The 13,125-nt window shown below is 44.6% G+C and overlaps 1 protein-coding gene across 2 annotated transcripts in view; it reads left to right on the plus strand.

Annotated features, from left to right (window-relative positions):
- The first annotated feature begins 9,462 nt into the window (after positions 1-9,462).
- Positions 9,463-13,125, plus strand: part of SYK (spleen associated tyrosine kinase) — a 218,170-nt gene continuing 214,507 nt past the window's right edge. The window contains exon 1 of one of the 2 annotated variants that reach the window (XM_068237920.1): positions 9,463-9,543. The gene's annotated coding sequence lies outside the window, so the exon portion shown is untranslated. Of the gene's footprint in view, positions 9,544-12,902; positions 12,924-13,125 lie in introns of those variants that run through there. The other variant, XM_068237926.1, reaches the window with a different exon arrangement.

Raw genomic sequence — 13,125 nt, forward strand, 5'->3', positions numbered from 1 at the left:
GGGAAGATTATGACTCAGGAAAGTGTGGCTTAAAGAGGAACTCCAGTGAAATAATGTAATAAAAAAGTGCTTCATTCTTACAATAATTATGTATAAATGATTTAGTCAATGTTTGCCCATTGTAAAATCTTTCCTCTCCCTGACTTACATTCTGACGTTTGTCACATGGTGACATTTTTACTGCTGGCAGGTGATGCCAGTGGAAGGAGATGCTGCTTGCTTTTTTGGCAGTTGAAAACAGCTGTAAACAGCTATTTCCACAATGCAATGAGGTTCACAGACAGGTCACACTGTGGGAGGAGTTTCACCACACTATTAGTCATACAGACCCCCCCCTCCCCCCCTGATGATCCATTTAAGAAAAGGAATAGATTTCTCATGGGAAAGGGGGTATCAGCAACTGTTTGGGATGAAGTTCAATTCTTGGTTACGGTTTCTCTGTACAGTGTACCAGAGCTCAGGAAACTAAAAAGATTTATACATACCTGGGGCTTCCTCCAGCCCCATACGCTCCGATCACTTGCACGTCGCCGTCTTCAGTCTTCTGCAGTACCGGTAAGACTGACTGGCCCCAACTGACGAAAGACTTCCATGGAGAAGTCTTAAAAATTTTTATTTTTAAATAAATAGTTTTAAAATCTTTAAGCCTGTAAAATGAAATATACTGTTCCCATAACTTAACCACTTAAGGACCGCAGTCTTTTCACCCCTTAAGGACCAGAGCCTTTTTTCCATTCAGACCACTGCAGCTTAAATGGTTTATTGCTCAGTCATACAAGCTACCATCTAAATGAATTTTACCTCCTTTTCTTGTCACTAATACAGCTTTCTTTTGGTGCTATTTGATTGGTGCTGCGATTTTTACTTTTTATTCTATTCATCAAAAAAGACATGAATTTTGGCAAAAAAATGATTTTTTTAACTTTCTGTGCTGACATTTTTCAAATAAAGTAAAATTTCTGTATACATGCAGCGCGAAAAATGTGGACAAACATGTTTTTAATTAAAAAAAACCCATTCAGTGTATATTTATTGGTTTGGGTAAAAGTTATAGCGTTTACAAACTATGGTGCAAAAATTGAATTTTCCCATTTTGAAGCATCTCTCTCATTTCTGAGCACCTGTCAGGTTTCATGAGGTGCTAGAATTCCAGGATAGTATAAATACCCCCCAAATGACCCCATTTTGGAAAGAAGACACCCCAAAGTATTCACTTAGAGGCATGGTGAGTTCATAGAAGATTTTATCTTTTGTCACAAGTTAGCGGAAAATGACACTTTGTGACAAAAAAAATAAATAAAAAAAAGTTTCCATTTCTGCTATCTGGTGACAAAAAAAAATGAAATCTGCCACGGACTCACCATGCCCCTCTCTGAATACCTTGAAGTGTCTAGTTTCCAAAATGGGGTCATTTGTGGGGTGTGTTTATTGTCCTGGCATTTTGGGGGGTGCTAAATTGTAAGCACCCCTGTAAAGCCTAAAGGTGCTCATTGGACTTTGGGCCCCTTAGCGCACCTAGGCTGCAAAAGAAATGTCACACATGTGGTATCGCCTTACTCAGGAGAAATAGTATAATGTGTTTTGGGGTGTATTTTTACACATACCCATGATGGGTGGGAGAAATATCTCTGTAAATGAGATTTCTTTTGATTTTTTTACACACAATTGTCCATTTACAGAGATATTTCTCCCACCCACCATGGGTATGTGTAAAAATACACCCCAAAACACATTATACTACTTCTCCTGAGTACGGCGATATCACATGTGTGACACTTTTTTTGCAGCCTAGGTGCGCTATGGGGCCCAACGTCCTATTCACAGGTAATTTTGAGGCATTTGGTTTCTAGACTACTCCTCACGGTTTAGGGCCCCTAAAATGCCAGGGCAGTATAGAAACCCCACAAGTGACCCCATGTTAGAAAGAAGACACCCCAAGGTATTCCGTTAGGTGTATGGTGAGTTCATAGAAGATTTTATTTTTTACAAATCAATTTCCGCTAACTTTTGACAAAAAATAAAATCTTCTATGAACTCGTCATACACCTAACGGAATACCTTGGGGTGTCTTCTTTCTAAAATGGGGTCACTTGTGGGGTTCCTATACTGCCCTGGCATTTTAGGGGCCCAAAACCACGAGGAGTAGTCTGGAAACCAAATGCCTCAAAATGACTGTTCAGGGGTATAAGCATCTGCAAATTTTGATGACAGGTGGTCTATGAGGGGCCGAATTTTGTGGAACCAGTCATAAGCAGGGTGGCTTCTTAGATGACAGGTTGTATTGGCACTGAAGTGCAGGAATGTTCTCAAATCATGACCTGGACATGGCAATTAAGTCGTACCAGCAGTGATCAGAAAAAAAATTTCTGTCACTGCGGTGGGGCGGGTGAGGGTTTGGCCGGGTGATCAGAAGCCCGCAGGGGGCATATTAGGGCCTGATCTGATGGGTAGCAGTGACAGGTGGTGACAGGGGGTGACGGGGTGGTTGATAGGTGATCAGTAGGTGATTACAGAGGAGAATATATGCAAGCAATGCACTGGCGAGTTGATCAGAGGGGGTCTGGGGGGCTAATTTAGGGTGTGGGCAGGTGATTGGGTGCCCGCAAGGGGCAGATTAGTGTCTGATCTGATGGGTAGCAGTGACAGGTGGTGACGGGGTGATTGATGGGTGATCAGTGGATGATTAGAGGGGAGAACAGATGTAAACAATGCACTTTCAGAGGTGATCTGAGGGTGGGTCTGCACGCAATCTGAGGGTGTGGGTGGGTGATCAGGTGCCCACAAAAGGCAGGTTAGGGTCTGATCTGATGGGTGGCAGTGACAGGTGGTGACAGGGGGTGATTGATGGGTGATTGACAGGTGATCAGTGGGTGATTATAGGGAAGAATAGATGTATACAGTACACAGGGGGGAGGGTCTAGGGAGGATCTAAGGGTGTGGGGGGGTGTGTTCAGGAGCCCCCAGGAGGCAGTTTAGGACCTAATCTAAAAAATAGCGTTGAGATAGTGACAGGGAGTGATTAATGGGTGATTAGGGGGGTGATTGGGTGCAAACAGGTGTCCCAGGGGTGGGCAGGGGGGGTCTGATGGGTGCAGTGGGCGATCAGGGGGCAGGATCAGTGTGCTTGGGTACTTACTAGGAGGGCTGCAACCTGCCCTGGTGGTCCCTCAATCACTGGGACCACCAGGGCAGGAGGCAGCCTGTATAATACGCTTTGTATACATTACAAAGCGTATTATCCGCTTTACATGCGGAAGATCGGGGGTTAACAACCCGCCGCCGCTGCTAATTGGCTGGCGGGTTGACGTCGCGGGTGGGCACATCCAGCGTGCGATCCCCGGCCAGCTAGTCCGCAACGAGCCACCGCCGATTGGCGTATTGCGCGGTCGTTGTGGCGCTCCACTTTGCCGCCGCCCCTAGGTAGGGGCGGCCGGCAAGTGGTTAAAATCACAATCCAGTAATATATATATATATATATATATATATATAGATATATATAGATATATATATATATATAGATTATTTTTACACTAAAATCGCACAGCCTGTCACGGCTGCAGGCTGTGCGTCTCTCCCTGTCACACAAGATCCACAGTGACAGGGAGAGGGAGGCGGAGAGGGAGGCGGAACGGCAACTATGTTGCCTTTCGGAGGGTGATCGCTGTGATTGGCTCACAGCGATCACACGGCAGGGAGCCAATCAGTGACGGCTCCTGCCGATACCCGGAAGCCTTAGCTGTCATAAGACAGCTAAGTGCAGCCGGTTCGGTGCGCGCGATCGCGGCGGGGAGCGGCGGCGCCGGTGATAGAGATCTACGCCTTGCCAGCCAGGAGCCCATCAAAACAGGGCGTAGATCTCTATCACTGGCTGCGGTCCGGAAATGGTTAAAGGACACATCCAAGCTGGAATAAAAAATGAAATGCCCAGTGATGTTGATCCAGGGATTTTATCTGATTGCCATCTGGAGTCGGGAAGTAATTTTTTCCCTTTTGGGGCTAATTGGACCATGCCTTGTAAGGGTTTTTCACCTTCCTCTGGATCAAGAGGGATATGTGAGGGAGCAGGCTTGTGTTGTACTTTGTTCTCTGCTTGAACTCGATGGACGTATGTCTTTTTTCAACCCAAATAACTATGTAACTTACCCGGGGCTTCCTCCAGCCCCTAGCAGCTGATCTGTCCCATGCCGCAGCTTCACTCTCTGCTGCTGGCTCGCGGACCCGACGGCGCCTCGCCAGGCCGTCCTCTACTGCGCCTGCACGAGCACCCTTGTCAATCAAATCCACGTTGTCCGGAGTGTACTATGCAGGCACAGAACTACTGTGCCTGCACAGTCCACTCCGGCCACATGGACTTGATTGACAGAAGTCAATCACAGTAGAGGTCGTCCTCAGCACCGGGAGACAATGGATTGGGAGTGGAGCTGCGGCGTGGGACAGATCAGTTGCTAGGGGCTGGAGGAAGCCCGGGTAAAGTTCATGGTGTAATGGTTAAGGGCTCTGCCTCTGACACAGGAGACCAGTGTTTGAATCTCGGCTCTGCCTGTTCAGTAAGCCCGCACCTATTCAGTAGGAGACCTTTGACAAGTCTCCCTAACACTGCTACTGCCTATAGAGCACACCCTAGTGGCTGCTGCTCTGGCGCTTTGAGTCCGCCAGGAGAAAAGCGCGATATAAATGTTATTTGTCTTGTCTTGTCTTGTAAGTAGATTTCCTTTTTTTTTTAAAAGCTCGGACCTTCCCTTTAACTGGGAGAAGGGAAAGAAATTCACAGAGCCCTGTGAGTGAGGCTATATAGATCCTCACAATGTAGGTAACTCCTCTTACCCAGACTGTATCTTATCTAAACACACAGCATCCCGCCATACAAAACATGTTTAACCCCATAAAAATAGGGGCTTTGTCAGGGGTACAGTGGTACTCCTGATGAAGCCCCTGTTTTTTATTGGTTGAAACATGTTGGGTTGTATAGTGGGGTGGAATGTGCTTAGATAAGATACAATCTGGGAAAAAGGAGTTACCGACATTGTGAGGATTTGTATAGCCTCACTCACAGGGCTCTGTAAAAAATAGAAGTACCCCTGATGAAGCAGCTCCTATTTTTTACAGGGTGAAAGATGTTGAGTTGTATGGTGAAGGGATATATGTTTATATAAGATACAGTCTGGGAAAGGGGTTACCTACGGTGTCTGGATTTATATAGCCTCACTCACAAGGCTCTGAATTTCTTTCCCCTCTCCAAGTTATGTTATGGGAACAGTTTTTTTTATTTCACAGGCTAAACAATTTTAAAACTATTCAATGAAAGTTACGTTTTAAAAACATCTTTGTGGAAAGGGTATAAAACTGTATTTATTACTGAATCAGTGGCGTTTTTTCAACCAAAGTACACACAATAGAGTATGAAGTATATCACCGCCAGGAGACTTGGGCGCAGGATACAGCAGATATACGGCTTATCTTGCTGCTGCACAAGTCCCGGCGGCGTTAATTACTATTCCCCCTCCAGGTCCACGTGGATGGTAGGGAATTATGTAATTCGGCTTCCAGCTATTGCTGGCGGCCGAATTACAGTGTTTTAAAAGTAGCTACAGCTCCGTCTTCCGATGGCGCCGAAGTTACTCACTGTGCACCGCTATAGCCATAATTCCTATTACGGTCTATGGTGGAACCGGCTTTGCCCAAATCTCCTGCACTATATTACATGTGTTCGCACACAATACACTATATGACAGGTGCTGTACTATAAGCTAGCTAATCACAAAACCACAAACAACAACAACAAAATTACAGCATTATGAGTCGGTGAACTGCAATGCAAGGAGAAAAACACCTACGTGCTACATAGCACTGGATAACACAGAACCGCAATCTATTCTATCTGTCCCTCCATTAGCAGCACTGCTCTTCCTACACTGACTCCAGGCAGAGTGTATAATGGCTGCCACATTTGTTTCTTTTATGGGTAGGGAAGGGGGGTAGCCCATGTGGTAAATATACTTAATTGGCTGTCCTGTACCACCTGACATAAGGGTGAAGGGTCAAAAACAATGGCTCCATGTTAAAGTATAGGGGGAACGCAAACTTTGTGTAAAGAGTTACTAGCGAACGGTCGTTGTTTGCCACAACATGTCGTCTGACAAAAATGTTCATCGATCACCAGCCGCATGACATTAATTTGTCTATTCTACATACACATTCAAAAGAAGGCCTAGACAGGCCTCAAATACCGGTATATAAAATAATAATTGAAAAAAGTATGTGTGTGTGTGTGTGTACATTGCTATTAAAGATTAGTACAAAATGGATGGATGATGTCTATCTGTTCTTGCATCCCATCTCAGTGTTTAAATTTAGAGCTCACGTTTGAAAATGATGATCTGAACAGATGGATGTGCTTCAACAGATTGGACTCTCCGCACGGAATGGAACTGAGTGAATAAGAATCTCAAGTTTTAATAATAGGCAAACAAATTAACTGCACATGGAGACTCTTGAAGCATTGCAAGAGATGAGCCATTCTGTCTCCCAACTGTCACTTACTGAACTAGAATGCTACTGTTGGATAGTGAGTGAAAGTATACAAAATACATAAATATTTGAAGAATTGAATCACAAGGAAAAGCCTGAAACTCACAGTAAAGTTTGTCCTTTTAGTGGCTGTAATGTTGAAAAGAAAGAGGAGGATTATATATGCACTAGGACCCAAACAGTAAAAGGGAATATTTACTAAAAATAGCTAAAACTAGGTTTACACCACTGTTAAAAAAAGAAGGCTTCCAGCTGGGGAAATGCCTGTTTAACGTCAGTAGAAATTATATAATTGCATTCTATCTGACATTTGCTCAGATGTGCATGTAGCAGATGTTGTCTGCAACATCTGATGGCCACCTACTCTGAATGTCATTGAGCATCATAATAGTCTTGCATATGAGTGGCAAACAAACTGCGAAGAAACATAAAATACAGAAAAAGCGCCAGCATTTTCAGCGAGATCACCAGGTGTTTACTAATTAGAATCCCAGAGCTCCCTGGGGCCAGTCAGTGGCGTCACAAGGTGTGTGTGGAGGTGTGTTCCACATCGGGTGTTGCTGCAGAAGGGGTGACACCCGAGACAGCAGAGGTTTTATTCACTGCTGGCCGGTTTGAAGGAAAAAAGCAACGTGCAACCAAAGTGGTGGCGCTACAGCCAGTGGACTAACATTTGAGCCTACATGTATACAGGCTGTTCCACTCCAGCCCAGTGAGCCCACACTGCACTGACCCACCTCCAAGCTCCTCCTTCTTCCCCTCCTGCTCATCCTGTAGGTGCCACCTCCAGCTCAAACAGAGCTGTGTCATATAAGCATCACATACAGTATCTATGGCAACATCACATGGCACCTCCATGTTCCTAAACTTCCAAAACAAGATTGTATGTTCAAACAGGAGTTATTATGCAGGATATAAAGCTAGACAAAGGTCATTGTCATTTTCATACTCAGAGTTCGTGCCAGTTGTACGTAGCTTGGAATTGAACTGGACAGCTTCACTTCTAACGCAAGATGATTGGTCTAATTTCAGGCTGTATGCGATTTGCATGAAATCTGCATGCTGAAGTTGAAATTGTTTGCTTCATCCTCCCTGGCCTGATGTACAGCAATGGCGTTCCCACTACAGATAGCCAGCTATAGGTGCCCTCAGTATAGTTAGCCCAGTTTAGGTGCCCCCAGTATAGGTAGCAAGATATACGTACCCCCGGTATTAGTAGCCAGTTAAAGGTGCCCCCAGTATCGGTAGCCAGCTATAGGTGCCTCAAAGTTATGGGAAGTAGAGTGAGACACTGCAGAGAAGACCGCAAGTTACATGGAATGCAAGAGGTGAGTCCACGTTCCCTGCCCGCTGCCACCATTTTTGGAGGTGGGGGTGCTGAAGGAAAAGCCTGAGGTGGGGGGGAGTTGGGTCCTCCTCCCCACCGCTGTGTGTGCCTGCTGTACCCCATTCCTGTGCTGCACCCCATACTGCCCCTAAAAACAGCCCTGGTTGAGCCCCAGAGCCACGGGCTTCTCCCCCTATACGCCCCAAAAGGTGCATCCATTGCAGGGGCGATTGTTATTCCCCTGATCTACATGTACATTTATACACTGGGTAAACAGCGCTGGGGGTTTTGTTGCTCATCCCGATATCGCTTACTGTTAAAGCTGTGCACCTGGTTGAAGAAGTCGACCCGACATCTTGTAGCATGTCCGATCGACATGCTCAGCCCGGAATGGGTCGCATTATCGATCGAGTATGCACTTGGCATTACCGATTTTCATCCGATTCAATAATAGTTATCGAATTGTATGGTCGATCAGCCGCCAAGTCGCTAGATATATACAGTATGTACTTTTAGGAAAAGCCTATCTATATTCATATCTATTAGACTTTCACTTTAAGAATATATTGGCCTCAATTCACTAAGATCATGCTGGAGATAATAAGGCAAGAGAAAACTTACCACCACACATCGATCTTGCCTTATTAAGGTGTAGAGATACGTTTTCACAGTGAGAGTTATCTTATCACTTCAGTCCGTAAGTTACCTTCTCTGTAGTTATTTTCACATGCAGGTAATTAACAGCCTGTCTTCAACTTTAGAATTCTGTAGCTATTTTAAGGATTGAAATGTTAAAGAGGAACTTCAGCCTAAACAAACATACTGTCATTCAGTTACATTAGTTATGTTAATTAAAATAGATAAGTAATATAATCTCTTACCCACCCTGTTTTAAAAGAACAGGCAAATGTTTGATTTCATGATGGGCAGCCATCTTTTTGGTTGAAAGGAGGTGACAGGGAGCATGATTCACAGTTCCAACTGTCCTGTGTCCTGAGCACCTCTCCCAGTTGCTAGGCAACGCAAATGACAACATAGGAAATCCCATCATGCTCTGCACAGCATCAGGGAAAAAAGCCCGGGCTTTATATCTTCGATGGGTGTAGCTTAGGTAAAAATGCAGCTAAAAATGATGCTTTGGTAAGAAAAACAAAGTTCTGATGCTGTGAAACTGTTAAAGAAACACCAAGCCTTTTCAATTCTGCTAGAGTAGATTTTTAGTCCGGAGGTTCGCTTTAACTTTGGAGATCTCACCTTAACTTAAAGACAGAAGAGTTAACTTTAGATTTGCCTAAGGTAAATTGTTTCCTGAATACTACATGCCTTATCACTATGGTGATAACTCTAGAAACGTTATTAAAGACAGAAGATAAGTTTAGGTAATTGAGACCATTGTCTCCACGTTCAGAGCAAACTCTCAACGTCTCTTTCTCAATATGACAATAAACTACACTGACGTTGTTTCTGGGTTTGTGCCATTACCTGGCCAGCTGACAAACATGTATTAGTTCATTACTCATAAGGCAAATGAGTAAGAGTGTCTAAAAATAAAATCCAGCTTCATTTATATTTGAACTGGTTCACTATTACTTTCGGGATAAAAGATCCAAAAAGGTAAATTGCAGCTGAAAAGAAGAGTTAATCTGTTACCTAGAAGCAAGCCCACCATGCAGAAGTGATTAAGAAAGGTACTGTTTAAGAGCAACAGGAAGTAAAGCCAGTATAGGTGGTAATATCATTCTGAGCAAAGCAGTAGCTCATGCCTGAAGTTTCTGGTTTCAACATGAAGTAACTTATTTCCTTTGCATTTGTTTACGAGCACTGTGTTGGTCAACCAAGCCTGACTTCTCCATCTCACTGGTACCACACCTGCTATTTAGGTATGCATGTGAATCTCGATATAAAACTGGTGACATCATTCACTTTCAGTAGTTTTCCTTTAATTTCATTCAAATCTGTTTACTGCAAGCTAGCACATTTTTATCAAGGTCTTTGTTAATGAGCTTCCATGTAAGCTGCCATTACTTTGTTTACAAATGTCCTTAATTCATTAGATTCCTTTCTCTGAGCTTTATTAGGGCAACTACCTGTTATAGTACTTGCTATTTAAAACATACCTGTAGTGAAAAGAATATGGAGGATGACAATTATTTCCTTTTTAGCCATGCAGATTGCCTACTTATTGTCCTGCTGATCCTCTGCCTCTAATACTTTTAGCTATAGACCCCAAACACGCATGCAGATTAGATGTTTCTGAGTTTGACTGGACTATCCACATCAGGGTTGCCAACCTAATTTCTAATTTTTGACGGACAAAAGGCCCAAAATTATGGACGGACGGGGCGGAGTCAGAAGCACACTTTTAAGTAGAGTTGTGGGTGGGGCTAAACTCTGGGCATTTTTTTTTTTTTTAGTATTTATATAGCACTGACATCTTCTGCAGCACTTTACTGTCCTCAGAGGAGCTCCCAATCTATACACCTGCTTCTTCATGTGACACAGAAATGCAGTTCAAAGCAGCTGTGGTGATATTATGCACCGGCCGGTATACTCTCCTAAATCCTATCTGGTATTCCTGTATTGCCATTGTATTCGCAATAAATCCTAGCAAGCAGAGCTGGTGCGCCATCTTTCTTATTCTTGACAAACATAAATGTGACTACATGTCCATCTAAGAGTTGTAATCACAGACATTAATGCACTACATCTCAAGTCATGATTTGCGGCGGTCGATCAGGGGTGCATAATATCACCACAGCTGTCTTTCTTCTTCTTGACAAGCTTGACATGTTTCCGTGAGCACAACTCTGAAAGGGTGAATACTTTGAGTCTACTGAACAGCCAGCATCTAGTGCCAACCTACCTATACTCTATCTAGTAGTCACATTTATGGACTACATCTCTATAGAAGAATGTAGAAAGACAAGGCCAGCACCATCCAATGCTCTTTTGCTAGTTTTTCTTATGTAAATGCGGAGGCGTTTACCACTTCTGCATTCCCTTTACCGATGTCAGAATGGAGAAGGCGCGGCTGTTCTGCCTCTACACATGTCTCCAAGTTCCTCTGTCAACCTGATGGGTGGGTCCGGCGGCAGGTTCGGGCATGGCTGGTCTCCGGCTTAGGCAGTTGTGGTGCGGGAGAGGTTGACATTTGAAAGGTGAGCGCTGTGAGTTTATTGGTTGCTCCCTTCTTGATACAGTTCCCCATCAGGTCCGCTTGGTCACAGCAGGAGAGGATTGGCTATGAGGTCTGTAGCCGCTGATTGGTCACTTATACTAGAGGTGTTTAATTTAAATGTGTGTGTTTGCTTATGTATTTAGACTGCCATAACTTGATAAAGGAGCATGACATCACTCCGAAACGCTGTGTATTACTATGACAGTCTGATAAAATAAACTTGGATGGTGCTGGCCTTGTCTTTCTACATTGACTTACTTTCTTGGTAACCGAGTGGCCTGGCACATCCGCTGATCACTTTGACTAGGGTGTGCACTTTTCCATCTACTTCCTTGGACTACATCTCTCAGTATGTTCTATTGCGGTGGCCAATCAGGGGTGCATAATATCACCGCAGCTGTGTTGTTTATCTGCGGTAGACGAAGAAGTAAGATGGAGGCCCCTGTGTAAACTGGAAAGGAGGGGGGGAGCTAGAGATCATAGTCATAAAAATCAAAAAGCATCATGACTTAGTAGGATTATGGAAAAGTGCAATGCCAATTTACTCAAATCCAAAGTGCATTAAAACCTAAAACCATCTAAAAACAATTTGCATCCTGCACTGCTCAACATACCTACACACATCTCATTCACACCACACCTATAGGTACCGGTACTTCAACTAGCCGGCTTAGTAAGAGTGGGGGAGATTGCAGTGTTTCTGTGCAGCAACTGCCAATAGCTCAGTAATTGCTCAAGGACAGCTTAAACTCAAGTGACCTCAGTATCGAACAAAGTCAAGTTTAGCTTCCACCATATACTGGAGGCGTCGATATCCTACTTGCTCCGTTGTTAAGAGGTTCCAAACATTCCATCCAGTGCACTTAAATGGTAGCGCTACCCAGATACTAGTCCACCGCAGTTTGCAGGTGTATTGTCTTGCTATCCAAGGACCACCCGAGCAAGGCCACAGAAAAGCTTTGGTATGGAAGGGGGCGGGCCAGAGGTGCACTGAACAAAACAAAACGTGCACATCACCAGTGATACTACGGCAGCATTCAGGAGGAAACAGAGACGCAATCGCTGTCACTTCCTCATCCTTGCGCTCCAGCCGCCCTTTGTGTACTTCAATCTGTGCACTTGCATTTCATTGCTTATCTTTGCCCTCCGCACCGCCCATTCCTACCGCGCTTGGAACTCCACTTCCTTGGACTACATCTCTCAGTATGCCCTATTGCGGCGGCCGATCAGAGGTGCATAATATCACCGTTACTGCTTTGTTTTTACTGATGTTCTGCGGTACACGATGAAGTAAGATGGAGGCACCTGTGTCAACTGGGGGGGGGGGGGAGCTAGAGAGCTGTTTAGTAAAAACATATCTGTCCCCCAGAAACACACACACTGTATACGAACCTCCCTTGGGGACTGGTTAGTTTCAAATTATGGTGCTCAGGTCCCTTTAAAATCCAGTACAGACGTGAGAGCATTACACTGGAGGATAGGATGCAGGCAGCTTAGCCACAGAGACCCCAGCTTCTATAGCAAATGGGGGAAACTGAGCTGCCTGCCTGATCAGAGCAGCTCACAACAACGCATTATAAAGTGAAACAATGCAATTGCCTTTGCAGAGCAGAGCAGGATTCAACATGAAGGTTATTTTATTCTTTACAAAGCTCGGCTCCGGTTTCAGTAGTTTAATCACACTGGCTTTCCTCACTCTTTGTCTTTGCAGCCAATGTGAATAACCTCCATGCCCTGCCTGGAGAAAGGCTTCCCTGCTCCCATCCCTCTTGTGACCCCATCCAAGTTTCTCTGGAATGCTGCCCAGCTGATCACATCCCAGCACAGCAAGGAATTATTCAGCTGAAGTGCCTGCCACATTTAGCTGGCAGAAGTGCCATCAGTGATACGGTAAAGGGTGCACACATCAGCGGCTTGAAGATTAACTTTATGCTGACAGGATGAAACAACTACAGCTGTGAGCAGCAGTGGTAGGAGGAGAATAGAGATGGCCCGAACGGGTCGCCGGCGAACGGTTCCAGGCGAACTTTCGGTGGTTCGCCAGCGAAGGCTAACTTTTGCAGAAGTTCGGTTCACCCCCATAGTGTTCCAT

Source organism: Hyperolius riggenbachi, chromosome 1 (genome assembly GCF_040937935.1).
Source record: "Hyperolius riggenbachi isolate aHypRig1 chromosome 1, aHypRig1.pri, whole genome shotgun sequence".
NCBI lineage: Eukaryota > Metazoa > Chordata > Amphibia > Anura > Hyperoliidae > Hyperolius > Hyperolius riggenbachi.